Genomic DNA, 19,105 nt, shown 5'->3' with positions numbered 1-19,105 from the left:
CGAGGTAGGTTTAGGAAGGATAAGAGGCCTATTGATCATGATGATGGTGCTACACCCTCGCTTCTTTCACTCCACACTTGCATCCCTCCGCTGCCGAAGGTCGGCAGCAATCTTCAAGGCACACATCTATTCCACCATATCCATCTACTCATCAGACTACCTACCATTCGCCCTCCCAGCAGTATTCTTACCATTCTCCGCCACGAGGCTATACCCCGCTTCCTCCATATGATCATGCATGTAGTTACATGAGTCCATCGAGTCAGCAGTCACAGGGCCATGTGTGTCACGCCCCGAACCTGGGCCTGGACGTAACACGGCACTCGGTGCCTAACTACATATGACCGAGCGAACCAACTAAGGTTGAATCAACATATGATATCATAACATACTGAATGCGGAAGATAAACTAACACATGCTGATATACTGAAAGTCTGGATGATATAAATCAAAGTGCGGAAATACTAAAACAAGTCTGAAACATATATGTAGCCAACGTTTCTTAACATGAAAAGCCTGAGACTCTGTCTAACTGTTACTCTAGTCTATGAAGCCTCTAACGAAGTACTGAAAATACTGACTGCTTGTAAATACTGAAAGACCGTAAAGTAATGATAATGCCCCGGAAGAACTGGGGATCACCAAGTAGCTGGTACGAGAATCCTAGCGCTCTGAATCATCAACCTGTAAATCATTACCTGCATAGTGAGATGCAGGCCCCGGGCAAAAGGGACATCAGTACATTTGAATTGCACTGGTATGTAAAGCAACTGAAAGAAAGAATTATAAATGTTGAAACTGAAACCAAGCTGATAACTGAGAATCGATAATTAATAACTGAAATGATAACTATTGAAATTGAAATGATAATTGATAACTAATAACTGTACTGGTAACTGAAAACTGAACAGGTAACTGGTAACTGAAATGATAACTGATAACTAAAATGATAAAGGAAGTAAGGATATGAATACTCCCTCTTCTGAATGATGAACAACCTGTTTATCTGAATATTAAACTGCGGCCTCAGGTCCAATATATATATGTACACAACTGCGGCCTCGGGCCGAAGTATACGTATACATAACTGCGACCTCATGTCCAAAATGCATAAAGCATAAACAGCAGCCTCAGGCCCAAAGATGCATAAAGCATAAACTGCGGCCTCAGGCCCAAATACAGGTGTTCAACATTCAGGAACTGAGAATCAAACTGCAATACATGATAGTGAAATACTGAATCACACTGAGTTACATGATACTGGAATACTGGATCACAGTGAGTTACATAATACTGGAATACTGAATAGGACTAGACTGAGACATGTATTCTTGAACTCATTATGAACACTGAAACTTCAACTAATTATGGCATACTGAGTAATCTATATTAAGACTCNGATATCGTGACAAGTACTGTGAGTTGCGTGCACGGTTCAGAGCAGGCAGTATCCTCCAGTCCCTTAGATATGAGTTGGACCAGAAGGACGAGGAGCCTGTGCGAACCATCGGCAGATGCGGTGAGCTCGAGGGGGCGCTTAGGGCCAAGCTCGATCACAGTTGCCGGCTTGAGTGGTGAGTTGATTGAGAAAGTAGGAGAGTTGGAGGGGACCGAGGAGGCCAGGGTAGAGGCTTTGGAAAAGGTGAAGGCATTAGAGGACTTCATCCGCGTCCTCAGATCTGAACGAGCAAATGATGCGAAAACGGTCGCGCTAAGGGTGGCACGGCTTGACGAGCAAATTGGTGGGCTCGAGAGAGATGTCTCGAGCCTTAGTGATCAAGTTGCTGCTCTTGAGGCCGAGAAGGAACGACTGTTGGCTTGACCATCCTCCTCTCATACTTCTGCTTTCCCTGACGTTCCTCGGCATTTATATGAGATGTGGATCCATGCTGAGGCTCGGCTGGAGATATATAGGAGAATTTGATGATGGCGGGGAAGTTTCCTGAAGCCGATTTTGAAGATTCCCGTGTTAAGGTGTGCGACGCTAGGATTGCCTGTGGCTATGACCCAGCTATGCCGGGGACCGGTGATGGTGAAGAGGACTTAGACGGGCTTGCATCTGATGCTTGGTATGACGATTAGTATCCCGATGGCGGGGGAGATGATGGAGATGGCTATGTTGGACCGGGCGGTGAAGGTGGCGGTGGCGAAGGCGGGGACGATGTGGTGTGATGCTTTTGTACTTAGTTTTTTTTTTGTGAGGGTGTCTTTCTGGCCCTTTGTAAGATATTTTATTTTTTTGGAATGGAATGATCATAACTTTTCGTTGTATGTTCTTGGACCCTTTTACTTTTCTTCGAATGTTTTTCTTCGGAAGAGTTGTGTTGGTACTTAATTCAAACGAAGCTGTAAATTGAACTTAAGTTAGGTTGAGCATGAGTTGAATTCGAGTGTGACCAAATATGAATTCAAACGAGTTCGAATGTTTAATTGACTTCGAGCAAGGTCGAACGTGAGTTAATTCGAACGAGGTTGAATGTGAGTCAATTCGAGCGAGATCGAATGTCGACTCTTAGTTGATTCGAACAAGGTCGAATGAGATTTATTCGAACGAGGTCGAATGTAGACTCTTAGTTGATTCGAACGAGGTCTAATGCAAGTTGATTCGAGTGAGGTCGAATATTGACTCTTAGTTGATTCGAACGAGGTCGAATGCGAGTTAATTCGAACGAGGATAAATGTGAGTCGATTCGAGCAAGGTCGAATGTTGACTCTTAATTAATTCGAACGAGGTCGAATGCGAGTCGATTCGAGCGATGTTAAATGTTGACTCTTAGTTGATTCGAACGAGGTCGAATGCGAGTTAATTCGAGCGAGGTAAAATGTGAGTCGATTCGAGCGAGTTCAAATGTGAGTTGATCCGGACGAGGTCGAATGTTGACTCTTAGTTGATTCGAACAAGGTCGAATGCGAGTTAATTCGAACGAGGTCGAATGTGAGTCAATTCGAGCGAGGTCGAATGTTGACTCTTAGTTGATTCAAACGAGGTCGAATGTTGCACAGAGTAAAAACTTGATTCGAACATCATGTGTTTGTATGCTTTGCTTTCATATATTTATCGAGGTTTACATGCTTTTCGGGCTGTATTCTAGTCCCAGTCCATCTATTCCCTTTATTGTTCGGCCCGGAGAAGTATTCGAGGGGTCGGACAATGAACTTGTCAACTTGCAATCTATCCTGCTCGAGCCTTAAACTTCGAGATGTCCCATTTGTCGCCTCATTAAAAACCTCCCTAAGAAAACCCAGTTGGGACAAAACTCAGGTGAGGGAAAAAGAGTACGGCCCGGCGAACATCATTTCTTAGAAGTTAAAGTACTTGAGGTGGGAGACGTTCCAATTGTTCGGCAATAATTCCCCTCCATTGTTTCTAGTTGGAATGACCCTTTGCTCGGTGGTGTCGTAATCTTATATGGCCTTCCCAATTAGTCCCTAGTTTTCCTTCTCGTGGGCCCTTGCTCGCTTGTGTTTTGGCTTTGAGTACATAGTCCCCTACTTTGAGTGGTCTGACCTTGGCTTTTTTGTTGTAATATCGCTCTGCTTGTTGTTTTTGAACGACCATCCTTATGTAATCCATATCTCTTCGCTCTTCGACGTCATCGAGGTCTTGCCTCCTGCTTTCGTCGTTAACCGGTCCGCTCTCGTGTGAATATCTCAGGATTGGTACTCCGACCTCGACCGGTATTACTACATCAGTCCCATAGACTAGCGAATATGGTATTTCTCCTATGCTTGTTTTTGGCGTTGTGTGGTATGCCCATAGCACTTCCGTCAGCAGTTCCGGCCATAGTCCCTTGGCGTTCTCGAGCTTCTTTTTCATGATGTTCAATATTGATTTGTTGGAGGATTTCTCCTGACCGTTGCCCGCGGTGTGATATGGCGTGGAGAGTATTCTTTTGATGTGCCATTTTGCAAAGAACTCGGTGATCTTTTTCCCAGTGAACTGCGGCCCTTGTCACAAGTGATGTCTTTGGGGATGCCGAAGCGGCATATGAATGTGATCACTTCTTGCTCGCGTATTTGGGTGAATGCACCTGCTTTTGCCCACTTGGAAAAATAGTCAGTTAAAACTAAAAGAAATCGTACATTACCTCGTCCCGCTGGGGAGGGTCCGACGATGTCCATTCCTTATTTGATGAAAGACAAGGGCGAGGTGACTGAGTGGAGGTGCTCGCCCGCTTGGTCAATCATGGGAGCATATTTTGGACATTGCTCGCATTTTTTTACAAAGTCGGCGGCTTCCTTTTTCATCGTGGGCCAATAGTAGCCCGCTTGTATGAGGCATTTGACAAGAGTTCGATTGCAGGTATGATTTCCGCAGTGACCTTCGTGTACTTCTTCGAGGACGCGCCGCATTTGATTTGGTCCTAAGCACTTTGCTAGGGGGCCCGCCATACGTTCTTTTGTACAAGTCGTTATTGACGACGTTGTACCTGGCCGCCTGCATTCGAAGCTTCCTTGCTTCTTTATCTGGTGGGAGCACCCCGTTCTGCAAATATGAGATAATATGATTGCGCCAGTCCCAATTCAAGTTTATAGTTCGTACCTCGATTTGATCGGTCGATGAATGGAGGAGGGTGACCACATTCTCTTTTCCGGTTATGCTTTTGGTGGCCGCTGCCAGTTTGGCGAGGTCGTCCGCTTCAATGTTCTTCGCTCGGGGTATTTGATTGAGCTGGCACTCGTCGAACTTGGGTAACAGTTTGAAAATTTCAGCCTGGTATTTCTGTAGCCGTTGCTCCTTGATTTGGAAAGTCCCTGTGACTTGGTTGACGACGAGTTGCGAGTCGCATCGTAGGACTACTTGCCGTGCTCCGTACTTGAGTGCCAATTTTAACCCTACAATCACGGCCTCATACTCAGCCTCATTGTTAGTCATATCAGGGCATCGTATAGAATGGCGAACTATTCGCCTGTTAGGACCTCAAGCACGAGTCCCAGTCCAGATCCTGACGCGTTAGAAGCGCCATCGGTGTACAGAACCCATTGGTCGTGCATTTTGGTGGAAGTACTGGCGGTTTCCCTTTCGACTTCGGGCATTATTTTCGCACTAAAGTCGGCGACGAAGTCGGCAAGTACTTGCGACTTTATCTCCGTTCGCGGCTGATATGTTATATCGTTCTCGCTCAGCTCTATGACCCACTTGGCCAATCTTCCTGGCGTTTTGGGTTTGTGCAGGATACTCCTTAGAGGAAAAGTCATGACCACCGAGATGGGGTAGCATTGAAATAAGGTCTAAGCTTTCGTGAAGCTACGACCAAGGCCAGAGCTAGCTTCTCGAGGTGGGGGTACCTCATTTCAGCGTAGACCAAAGTTTTGCTAATGTAGTAGATTGGAGACTGCGTACATTTATTTTCTCATACCAGGATTGCACTTACTACGATGTCGGACACGGCCATGTAGACAAGGAGACACTCTTCGGGTTCTGCCTTAGCGATGAGCGGGGGAGAAGATAGGTAGGCCTTTAGTTCTAAGGCGTCGACGAACTTGGAATTCCATTAGAGTCCGTTATCTTTTATGAGCACGCCAAAATTTTTTTGGCACCTATCGGAGGACCGTGAGATGAATCTCGATAGGGTGGCTATACGGCCGGTCAGCTTCTGCACCTGTTTCTTGCTGGTTAAGTTTTCAGGGACTCCTTCTATGGCCTTGATCTGGTCGGGGTTGACCTCGATGCCTCGTTACGATACTAAGAAGCTGAGGAACTTTCCAAAGGTTACGCCGAAGGCGCGTTTTTTGGGGTTCAATTTCATACCGTACCTTCTGAGTATGTCGAAGGCTTCCCTCAAGTGGTCGATGTGGTCTTCCTTCCTTTTTGACTTGACCAACATGTCGTCCACTTCCATCGTCTTACCGAGTTGATCGTTGAACCTTTTGGTCACTAGCCTCCGATATGTTGCCCCTGCATTTTTCAACCCGAACGGCATAACCCTGTAGCAGTAGGTCCCCTGGTGGGTGATGAAAGTGGTTTTTTCCTGGTCCTCCTCTTCCATGAGGATTTGGTTGTAGCCCGAGTAGGAGTCCAAGAAGCTTAGCAGTTCGTGCCCGGCTGTAGCGTCGATGAGTTGATCAATATGGGGCAGCGGGAATGAGTCTTTTGGGAAGGCTTTGTTCAGATCTGTGAAGTCCATGCACATCCGCCTGTGAAGTCCATGCACATCCGCCACTTTTCGTTCTTCTTTTTCACCATGACCACGTTGGCGACCCACTGAGGGTACTTCGATTCTCTAATAGAACCGTTTTCTAACAATTTCTCAACCTCTTCACGGACCGCATCATTTATTGCGGAGTTGAACTTTCGTCTAATTTGCCTCACTAGGGGGTAAAACGAGTCGACGTTCAACTTGTGAGTTGCTATCTCCTTCGGGATACCTGGCATGTATGCATGGGAAAAAGCAAACAGGTCTATGTTACATTTTAAGAATTGGCGAAATTTACCCGGATCTTGGAGCTTATGGCCGATGAAAGCTTTCTTGATGTGGTCGTTATCGTCTAGTTTGACGGGGTCAAGGTCCTCTACGGTTGACCCTGTGGCTTCTACGATTTTGGGGTCTCTGACGACGTCTTTCACCTCATCACCATCTGACCCTAACTTCGTTAATTGCTATGCCTCCTCAGCCTTTCCTTTTAATTGTTGGGTGTATGTGCAGTCTTGGGCAATGCGGTAGCATTCTCGGGCCATGCGTTGCTCTCCTCGGATGCTGAATACTCCCTATGGGGTGGGAAATTTGATGACTTCATATGAATTGGAGGGGACAACTTTCATGGCGTCTATCCAAGGTCGGCCTATGATGATATTGTACACCGTATCCTGGTCCATGACGTGGAACGTGGTCTCCAAAGTGACGCCGACAACCAGGACCGACAGCGTGAATTCTCCAGATGTCCGCTCAACTGCATTGTTAAAACCTGTTAGCGTGATGCAACGCGGCACTATCTTGTACTCGAGCTTCATTTGGGTGAGAACTCGATGGTGGGTGGTGCGCGCCGCTTCCGTCATCGACCATAATACGTTTTACATCAGTATCAAAGATGCATAAAGTAATGACAAGAGCGTCATAGTGAGGAAGGACCAAACCGTGGGTATCTAACTTATCGAAGATGATACTTTCTTCGAGTTCGTCATACCGTTCGTGGGTGATGGACCGTTTGAGTTTGGGGTGGAGGTGAACTTCTCGCTGTTGATAGATGCGTCGTCGCCTCCTCCGATGATCATTTGAATGGTCCGAGCTAGGGAAGGTGGTTTGGGCGGTCCCTGGTGTCGTTCCCGCCCTCGGGCAAAGTTGGCTCTCCCATGATCGCTCATCAGTTCTTTCAAGTGCCCTTGGTGAAGCATGTTCACGACCTCCTATCTTAGAGCGATACATTCCCCGGTTTTATGACCCCGCTCCTGGTGGAATTCACAGAGGGCATTTGACTTTCTGGTATTCGGGTCGGATCTCATATTCTGTGGACACTTCACTTTTGGGCTGAGCTTCTCCAGTGCGTAGACTATTTCTGAGGGGGGAAACACAAAAATTGTGCAGATAATAAAGGGGGCATACTTCTCTTATTTCGGTGGATTCCCGTTCACGGCTTGGATGGACCTTCATCGTGGCGTGGAGGTGGCACGAGGGTGCCTCTGACGTAAGGCTGATGTCTCTCTCAATTAGGTCGGGATCCCACTAGATCTCTCCTGCTGTCGTTTCTCCAGTCCTTCCTAGACTCCATTTGGACCGAGGTCAAACGTTGGGTAGGTCCGTTGAGATCGTCCTCGTCGGCTCTTACCTCGGCTCAGTAGGCATTGTGTATCTCGTCCGAAGTGGTTGGAGGGTATTTCACGAGTCGGCTTAGCAACTTTTTGGTCGCCCTCGACCCACTTCTGCTTAGCCCCTTCTGGAAAGCGGCTACCGCCATCTCCTCAGATACATTCGGAAGGGTCATTCTTACACGGTTGAACCAGGCAAGGAAGTCCCAGAGTCCTTCGCCAGGCTATTGCTTAATGGCGAATATGTCGTTCACCCTCGCCTCTACTTTCTTGGCCCCGGCATGGGCTGTGGCGAACTTGTCTGCCATTTCCTCGAACGTTTTTATGGAACGCGCAGGTAACTGTGAGTACCAAGTCACTGCTCCCCCGATTAGGGTTTCTCCAAACTTCTTCAGCAATATGGATAATACTTGTTCTTTGGCCAGGTCATTGCCTTTTACTGCAGTGACATAGTGGGTCACATGATCCTCCGGGTTCGTCGTGCCGTCCTATATTTTTAAGTACGGAGGTTTTTTGAAGGTCTTTGGTATGGCTTGCGGTGCAGCCTCGTCACTATATGGTTGCTCAAAAAACCGACCGGCGTCCCTTTTTGGTAGAAGTTTTGGGGCACCCGGTATTTTGTCTACCCTCTCTTGGTGCTCTTTAATTTGGCTACAGAGCACTTTGTTCTCGTTATCCATCTCCTCCATTTTTCTCAAAATGGCTGTGAGGGTGTCATTACCTGCATCACTAGCATTATGAGTAATACCTGTTGTGTGTGGGGGGAGGGGGGGGGTGCTCATCAGCTATTGATGCGACACCGAACCCTGTCTCTTCTCTACTCGACCTCTGAGCGGGCTTGTCGAGGAAGCCGGTTAGCGTGTTTGTCAACCATGCCCTAAGTAGCTTTTTCACTGCTGGTGATACCTCTTCTGTTGTGGATGTAGAAGCACCCTTATCGTGCGAGGTCGTGATGCTACCGAGAGGATGAGGCGAGCTGTTTTGCCTGGGAGAGGTGTTTGGTGTTATGTCTTCACCTTCCATTTCGTCGACTTCGTTAATGGAGTGGAGGAGGTTGGTGGTCAGGTCGGCTATCGCCTTCCTCTTTTCCTCTCTGTTGCCTGCCGTGTCAGATTTGTGCAAACAAGGAAATACGGGGTTTTTGCAAAGTTTTGTGTTTTTTTTAAATCTAGAAGAAACCAAAATTTTAACTAGAAAATCCCAACAGACGGCACCAAGTTGTTTGACCAAAAAGTGTTAAGCCTTTTTGTTAAACTAATTAGATAAGATGATAATGGGTAAATCCTAGTTAAACATAATAAATCCTGGATCTGAAATCGATTGATATGAACAACGCATAATTGCACTTAAACCAATTTAATACAAAGGGATGTTTAATGGTCTTGTTATGAATGTATCGGGGAGTAATGACAAGCAATAAATATATTAAATGACAATAAATGTAAATAGAGAGAATGATTCACCCAAATATTCAATGAGGTGGATGATTCTCCCTCTGGCAATAATGTAAGACAAACAAATGTGGGAATATAGAAAGCTTTCACGGATCTAGTGCGAGAAAGTGTGGGATCAATAACAATCGAATCTTTTTGTAAAGACAATATTTGTAATTTACTTGAGAGTCAACTTTTTATGAGCGAGCTTATCATATAGAATATTACATACCCCTTTCTTATCTCTCTATTCCCACTTATATGGAACATATCCCTTACCTAACTGAAAGTACAGTGCAGAGAATATTCTATAGAATATTCCTCTAAAATATCTTATTACTAAACTAGCCGTTTGGGCTGATCTGAGTACTTGACCTCGACCCTAGCTACTCAGCTCGCCAATAGGTTCCTTCTTAAGCACAACCTAGGCCTAATCGGCTCTTAGTTATCCTCTCTTAGGCAAGATTCCCTTGGTCAGATTTTGACCCATACAGTTAGTCCCTTCGCCCGCCGGGGTTATTTTTGGACGAGCTCGATTGACGGACTTCGCCAGTTGCAATTTTAGAAATCTGAGGATGTTGGCCGAGGAGTAACCTTTTTGTGGCGAGGTGACGACATGGCGCATTAAGAGCTACATCTGACCGTTACGTTAGTTTGAAATGACATCACTTCATCATGCGTCATTATGGCGCATGTTCCCAATACGTTACGTTGTTTCCCGCGCCTCTTCCGTTTCGAAATCAATGTGGCGGCGGGTGCCAGTATTATTATAAATAGGGATGGGAATTCCTCATTTGAGCTGCTGCATTTCTTAAGCATTCGAAACTCCAAGCTTCCCCTTCTTCGTTTTCAGAATTATTGCATCTTTATCTCCCCCTTCTCTTAGCGTTTTCTGCTATTGTTACCCCTTTCACATTTGCACTTTCTTCTTATATACGCCACAGAAAAATGGCTAGTGCATCTTCTAACCTTGAGGGAGCTTCTAATCCTGTCACGTTGACTGTGGACATGCATTCTCATGAAGAAGGAGTGGCCATTGTAGAAGATGAGAGTTTCCCCACTGTGGATGAGATATTTCCACATTCGGGGAGGATCAAGTCGGACTTCTCGAAGTGACCTGAAGATGATCCTGAACCCATCGTTTCTGAGATAGATGCGGCGGCGCTCGTTGCATTTAGGTCTAAATGGCGAATTCCAGACCATGTCGAACGTATCCCTGCTAGTAGCGACCTAGTGCAGATATATCGCCCAGGATACTGCGCAAAGTACGCGTATCCGTTTGTCGTCGGCTATACACTTCCTCTTCCTTCCTTGGCGGAGGACTTCTGCCTCTATTATGGCGTGTGCCCGGCTCAGCTTTCCCGTACAACTATATGTTTTTCCTTATGCTTATCAAGTACGCGGAGCTAGCCAACCGTAGGATTTCTCTCCGTCATCTACTTCACCTCTTCACCCCAAGTTTTCACAGGGGTACGATGATACACCTTCGCCATCGTGGGACCAAGGGACTGGTGGTGAAGATGGATGACAAAACAAATTACCGTTTCTGGGTCAATTTCTTCTACATGAGGACTGAGAATGTGGTGTCGAACCCTAACGGGTTTCCCGAGGAGTGGAACTTTGGTCGTAAGTGTTTCTCCCAAACGGCTGTTTGTCGTTTCTTTTGGTGATCTGATCGTTCTCCCTCTTTTCTTCTTTTTTATGTAGCCGAGAAGGATCCTCCTTCACTAGTCGCTGACATTCGTGACTGTGAGCCAAATTTTGCCTCACACGGTGGGGATTCGTGAGTGGTCGTAGTTCAATGAGAGGTCTGGGCACAAACCTTCGGCCGGTGAGTCATTTCACTTCGATCTTAGTAGTTTTGACCTTCGTACCGTCTTTTCTCTCCATTCCTTTTTTACTTAAGTCTTTCTTTGTTGGTAGGTCGGAGTGCTTCGAGGAGGGCGAGGGCTCCTACCCCCGCTTTTCGCCAGTCAAGTACTTCGACTGGGCCTCTACTCGCCGCAGCTGCAAGCGAGCCCGTTCAGAATGTTGTTCCTTCTCGGACCCCGGCCTCGTGTAGGCTTAGCCGCCAAGCTACTGCCCCACTAGTAGAGATTTTGGCTTCTTCAATGTTTCATTTGGTGGATGAGTCGTCACAGGGCGAGGAGGAAGAGACTCCGCTGAAAAGATGAAGGATAGAGGTTGACGGCGTAGCGATCGAGGATGAGGAGCCCGCGAGGGGTGATCCCGAGTTGATCACAGCCGAACTGGGGGGCGGTACGACTTTGGACGCAGAGATAGTGCCCCCGTCGAATGTGGAGATTGCCTCTGTGGAAGGAGGGGAGCGACCAGAGACAATTGCAATTATTCCGAGGAGTGATCCGTCAACGTCAGAGCGGGTCGATGTTCCCTCCTCGGCCGAGGAGAGGGCGAAAGGAGTGGTTGTAGATGATTACAAATCCGATTCTGATGTCGGTCCTGAGGAAGAGAGGATATTCGACAGAGGGTTTACTCGGGTTGAGGTGAGAATGGATGAATCATCTTGTTCGATTGTAATCCCTTTGGACTGCGACTTGTTTGCTGACACGGCGAGCTTGGTCCCTTCTTTGGCCCCTCTTTGCTTCGCCGCCAAGAACAGGACTCTTCAAGTGCTCAAGGATGCCAACTATTCACTAGGCATATCTGGGATGGCTCTGAGGATGAGTTTCCTTCCTCGTTATTTTTTCACTTTGCGCCCTTCTCCTCTTTCTATCTTTACTAACTCTCTTCGGCTCTTCCTTTTTTTTTCTCTTTTCTTTCTTTTTATTAGACTTTCATTTTGGAGATCGAGAGCGCCCGTCGAAAGGAGAAGCGGAAGATTGTTTTCCAGAAAATAGTCTCGAAGTACCTCCGATATCGTGACAAGTACTGTGAGTTGCGTGCACGGTTCAGAGCAGGCAGTATCCTCCAGTCCCTTAGATATGAGTTGGACCAGAAGGACGAGGAGCCTGTGCGAACCATCGGCAGATGCGGTGAGCTCGAGGGGGCGCTTAGGGCCAAGCTCGATCACAGTTGCCGGCCTGAGTGGTGAGTTGATTGAGAAAGTAGGAGAGTTGGAGGGGACCGAGGAGGCCAGGGTAGAGGCTTTGGAAAAGGTGAAGGCATTAGAGGACTTCATCCGCGTCCTCAGATCTGAACGAGCAAATGATGCGAAAACGGTCGCGCTAAGGGTGGCACGGCTTGACGAGCAAATTGGTGGGCTCGAGAGAGATGTCTCGAGCCTTAGTGATCAAGTTGCTGCTCTTGAGGCCGAGAAGGAACGACTGTTGGCTTGACCGTCCTCCTCTCATACTTCTGCTTTCCCTGACGTTCCTCGGCATTTATATGAGATGTGGATCCATGCTGAGGCTCGGCTGGACATATATAGGAGAATTTGATGATGGCGGGGAAGTTTCCTGAAGCCGATTTTGAAGATTCCCGTGTTAAGGCGTGGGAATATAGGAAGCTTTCTCGGATCTGATGCGAGAAAGTGTGGGATCAATAACAATCGAATCTTTTCGTAAAGACAATGTTTGTAATTTACTTGAGAGTCAACTTTTTATGAGCGAGCTTATCATATAGAATATTACATACCCCTTTCTTCTCTTTCTATTCCCACTTATATGGAACATATCCCTTACCTAACTGAAAGTACAGTGTAGAGAATATTCTGTAGAATATTCCTCTAAAATATCTTACTAAACTAGCCGTTTGGGTTAATCTGAGTACTCGACCTCGACCCTAGCTACTCAGCTCGCCAATAGGTTCCTTTTTAAGCATGACCTCGGCCTAATCGGCTCTTAGTTATCCTTTCTTAGGCAAGATTCCCTTGGTCAGATTTAGACCCATACAGTTAATCCCTCCACCCGTCGCGGTTGTTTTGGGACGAGCTCGATGGATGGACTTCGCCAGTTACAATTTGAGAAATCTGAGCATGTTGGCCGAGGAGTAATTTTTTTACGGCGAGATAACGACGTGGCGCTTTAAGAACAACATCTGACCGTTACGTAAGTTTGAAATTTTACACTGTTAAATTACTAATAGTGGTTGGTTGAGCTCTTACACTTTCCCCATTACTCAACAACAAAATCAAATCGAATTAGGAACTTCTGGAACAAGACGAGTCGTCGACAAACAGTCCAAGCAAGCGGTTATTTATGACTCGTTTAGCTTCTGTTCGTTGATATTAGGTGACATTAATTGCTTGTGCCCAGCCCTTCAATCACTGCCTCAATTTTTACCAATATAGTTAGGTCTTATTCGTGTTTTAAGAACCACATGTTGTGGTCGGTGTTCTAGTTTCTAGTACTTATTTTTTAAAGTTTTAATATATTTTAAATAACTCACGCTAAATATTCTGACTTATTTTCCAACTGATCAATACGTAACTTAAGACAAACAGAAAAATTATGTGAAACAAGATTTGGTTACAACTTCAGTACTTCACTTAGGAGCTTTTTTTCTTGTTATCAAATTAGTTGCTTTCTATTAATAATCTGGTCAACTGATCACACCAAACGTTCTAATATTACATCTTATTTTGATGAAAAGAAGCTTGTTATTATCTCAATCTTAATTCTAAGTTCATAAATCAAATCTTCATTTCAATTTGTAATATTAAGGGCACGTTTGTCCACAATTTTTTTTTTTTTACTTTTTCCCGATTTTTTTTCATTTTTTTTGGAATCAGTGTTTGGCTATGAAAATTCTAAATCCAACTTGAAGTTAAATTTCCGAATTCTCCGAAATTCGAAAAAACTCAAAAAGGCTGTTTTTCATAATTTTCACTCCAAATCACTCACAAAATTTAAAAACAACTCTCATTTGTATTCATGTCCAAACACAACTCCAATTTTCAAATACCATTTTTAACTTAAAAATAAAATCTCACCTTTTTCCCCGAATTTCACAATTCTCATGTTCAAACACCCACTAAATGTGTCTAGTTAGGCTGTTAGTGTTGGGTCTTTATATCTAATTTAAATAAAGATGTGTGAATAAGAAGTGGAGGGAAAAGAATTAAAGGGAAACGAAAAGATTGTAATATTTCTTATACTAATGCATTTTGTCCCTCATCGGAAAATGGAAAGAAATCTTTGTCCTTATATAGTAAAGCACATCATTTAGTTGTTAAAGAGTTGAGAAGAAGTGATGCCTCGTACCGCCGCCGTCGCTCGCACTTCGGACATCTGAAAACAATACAGTTTTTTGTTGGGCTGGAAACTTTTTATTCTTCTATTTCTGTTATTATTTTATTTTTGCAGAAATTATTTGAACACATATTACTAACCGTTAGCAGATCTGGAATTTTAAATCACGGGAGTAAAAGATTATTTAGCAGACCAAATTAATAGGTTGGACCAGTCCACCCACCAAATGTTTCCCTAGTTTCGAAGTTTGGTTCCAGTTCAATCAAGAAAAGGACAATCATTCCTATCCCCACCCCTACCCCAGCCCTTAGCAAAGGAAAATATGGCCATAAATAGCTGAGTGACAGAGAAGCTAAGATCACAAATATGAAGCAAAGAAAGGAAGCTGAAAAAGTACTTGTCTTTCACCATGCAAGTAGTAATATGATTTGTCCTTACAAAGTCATGAAAAGTCAATCTCTCCACTTTTTTGGGGGGCGCCTATGGCAACTTCTAATTACATGAAGGGGCAAATGGCACTACTTTTGGCAACATACTATGCAAACAAAATGGTATATATGATTTTATTCAGAGAAGAAATTGGATTCCAATTGTACCAAATTTTGTGCTTTAAATGAGCTCAAAATTTCACCACCAATTTAGCATGTTCAATATTTTTAAACAAAGTTTGGGAAATAAAAAATCGAATTTGCAACGGTTTGTCACCAATACATTTGCCATTTGAATGAACGAAAACAACCTTTCCAAACACAACCATGTTCATCTTGATTCTTGACGTACGAGAGCTCAGTCAAGAAAAAGGCAAAATATAAAACTTAACAGAAGTGTATTACACATGATAAAAGAAGTTGACCGTTCAAAAATAAAATCCCAAAATGTTTTCGTGTGATGAAGTAACATCCACATTTTACATGCCATGCAATGGAATGGTGAAAAAGTTTTATACATGATATGAAATCACAAAAAAATGTGAACTCATCAATATTACTCCATTCATTTCAATTTGTATGATATGGAGTTAAAAAAAATGATAACTTTTAAAACTTGTTATAGTCTTTATATTCATGTCGAAACATCTTTGTGGCTTTAAAAGTATGTCACTAAATATACTTTTTTTAACGCTTTAATAAAGAAATAATGTTATTTATTTGTAACAGAGAGAGCATTATGTATGATGGACAATTTTCTATCCCAAAAAATAAGAAGAAGAGAAATAAAGAAATTGGTGTAAAATATGGTTATGCTTTTAGTGTATTTTTCATATTAGCTTAAGAAAAAAGGATGTTAGAAGAGGCTTCCGATTCACAAGCATTCTAGCTTGGATACTTGTTACATTACATCTTATTTTGCATTTAGAATGCTAATTAACTGATGTGATCCTTACACAAATAATCATCCAGATTAATTGTTTATTATTCTTACCGACATTCATGGATTATACATTGGTTATATATATGGAATTTTTATCTTCTATAGCAAAGGTTAACACCTTATTTATTTTAAATACAAATCATTTTAAAAAATTATATTCTATAGATACCTTTTAATGTTTATAGCAAAATATCTAATTTTGGTTACCTCCTAAGCCACTAAATACGCTATTCAGTTACACTATTTTCTTTCTCTCTCTACTCTGATACATGCCATTCTCTTCCGCCATTCCTGAAAACACGATGCTCAATCTCAAAATTCCTCTCACCCACATCACCTACCATTAGTCAAAAACCCCACACTCTCTCTTCCCTCCTGCACTTTCAGACGACCCTTCAGATCTTCAAACTATCAGGCCTACCATTGACAACACAATTGAATTGCTCATCAATAAGAGAACAAGAACCGGGTTTGTACAAAGGATAAGACTCATCTGCAACCCAATTCCCATCAAAGAAATCACAATTCAACAAAGACTTAATTTTTGTGATGAAAAGAGTAGCTGGTTCTTGGTTTTTACGCTGTATTTTTATGTATTTCATTGTATTCATTGTCTTTTTTTTTTCATTGTAATTCAATGTATCTCGCTGTATTTCATGTATTTCATTGTATTCACTATATTTATTTCATTGTATTTCAATGTATCCCGCTGTATTCTATGTATTTCACTGTATTCACTGTCTCGCTATATGCCATGAATGTATTCATATGTTTTTTTTAATTAATATAATTTATGTATTCAGATGTATTACATAATTTTTCTGAAGATTGCTATGTTTTTGGGGTATTTTTCGGTTGAGAATCTTTTTTATAACTTGAAATACAAAATTTGTGTATTATAGTTGAGTTTGTTGAGTTATATTGGGAGTCTATTATGTTAATTGATTTACTTTCCGTTTAAAAACAGTGTAATCCCCTGTTTCACGCCGTGAATACAGTCGAATACAATAATCTGTCCAGCTCTAATTCCATGTTTCACTCCATGAATACAGTCGAATACACTCGAATACAACAATTGATTAGCTGGAATTCCCTGATTCACGCCTATTTTTGCTACTGTATTCATGAATACAGTAGCTTAAATACATCTAATACATCTTATAACAACAGAAAACGTATCTACAATCCGTAATATAGCAAATGGTTTCTATAGATAGCTAATTACCACTAAAAGATAGTGCTTTATGAAAATTTCTCTATATATATTATGCATGTATGGATTACACATATATTACACATTCGCCGTCTATTTTTAATTTATTGGGTGGGCAACTCTTTAGAATAATTCTTCTTAATTTATTTAATTTGATTAAGCAAGTATAACATTTTATTAGTGGTTTCTCCCTATTTTATGATTCTTCCTTCACCTGCTAAAGTGGTTGCTGTACTTATTAAGTACGATCTTCCTTAATCCTATGGGATCAAAACTCTTAATTTTTTGACATTTGGAAATGACAGAAAGAATCTCCATTTCATTAGTAATGTTTTATGAAAGTTCTTCAGCTGATCCACATTTCTTATCCTAAAATTTTATATGCTTTTATATTTTCTCTTTTCCATTTAAAGCGTAGCATCTCGTAAACAAAGTCAAAGAATAATTATTCCTTTAGCATCTAGCTGTTATTCAAAAAATTTAAAGCAATTTTACGTTCATGTATTAATTAACACCATATAATGTTATCCCTTAAGCATCCTTTTAGTAGTATAAAAAAAGATTATTAGCAGGTCACGATTTGGCTTTGAACAGCATGATAATAGGATAAAAAAAGATGCAAAGTTTATCAGTGACAATAATCCGATAGCATAAAGCATAAGTTTATTCTTCAAAAAGGCATCCAGAAAGGAACCTCATGATTCCAAATATATTCTTTAAGTCCTATTGCTCGTGTATCTATCCTGTTTAGATAAATAAGATCGAAATTTTCAAAATATAGGTATAAATTGATTAGGAGGTTTTTAAATTTAAGTAAACATAATTGATGTAACCAGTTGTTATTTATTGATTTATATCCAATGGATACATGAAGTAAATAATTATTAAAAAAATTCAACTCCTACAAAATACGACCATTACTACATAATTTTTGCTTCCACTCTCCAATTAGAAGCTTGTTAGCTGCTATTTGGTTAATCACTTGGATTGCCAAATTGGGCTATAACCTGAAATTAACGGGTGATTTATAAAAATAGCCAGATTTACAACCGGTCGTTCAAAAATAGCCCAATTTCAAAAGTAATCGAAATTTAGCCACTTTTTATATAAAGATAAATCTGAGCGAAAACACTGTTCAAAATCCGGAAAATACTCCAGTATATTATGCCGGAGTTCCAGCATAAGTATACTTGAACTCCAGCATATTATACTGGAGTTCAAGGATAGTATGCTGGAACTCCAGCATAATATGATGGAGTTCCAGCATAAATACACCAGAACTCCAGCATAATATACTGGAGTTCCAGCAAGTATAATGGTCCAGTATAATATACTGGAGTTTGGAGCACCAGTGCTCCAGTCTCCAGTATATTATACTGGAGCCAGCAAAGTATACCGGTCCAGCATAATATGCTGGAGTTCATACACAAGTGCACCGAACTCCAGTATATTATGCTGGATCGGTCTCTATTGCAGCAAAACGGTGGCTATTTTTCATTGACTTGGTAAACGCTGGCTATTTTTGATTGACCAGTCCGAAAACTGGCTATACCGTGAACAAATAATGGGGCAAGGACAAAGATATTTATTCTTAGGGATGCTATTTAGATATTGTGAGCATGTGATTTTTGCCTCACTTGAATTACTCCTATAGAATTCTTGAAATTATGATTTTTCTTTTATTACTTGATTTTTAGGATTAAATTGCGTAATTTTGTGTGCATTTTAATTGATATAATTCATAAAAAATACAAAAATAGCACATTTGCATTTAGGATCCCATTTTTATATTTTTAGGTTTGATTTTTCCTTAGTTTTCTTTTAAATTAGGATTTAATTAGAGTTAAATCAGGTCTTTTCATTTTAATTTTGTATTTAACAAAAATCTAAAAAATGAAATGAAAATAAAATGAACTTGAAAAAGAGAAAAATAGAAAAAAGAAAAAAAATTAAAAGAAATGGAGTTCTTAATAAAATACCCATGTTTTGGGCCCTTTCTTAAATTCCAGCCCAAATACCAGTCCAACCCCCTTATACCCGTCTCACCCAGGCCTAACCCAAACCATACCCGGTCCAAACCCCTTTCCCATGAAACGACGCCGTTTTAGGATCAATCCATCCTGACCGTCTAGGTTTCTCAATCTAACGGTCAGGAACTGATGATTTAATAATATATATATATATATATATATA

This window comes from Nicotiana attenuata, unplaced genomic scaffold (genome assembly GCF_001879085.1).
Source record: "Nicotiana attenuata strain UT unplaced genomic scaffold, NIATTr2, whole genome shotgun sequence".
NCBI classification, from domain to species: domain Eukaryota; kingdom Viridiplantae; phylum Streptophyta; class Magnoliopsida; order Solanales; family Solanaceae; genus Nicotiana; species Nicotiana attenuata.
This window is presented reverse-complemented; position numbering follows the sequence as displayed.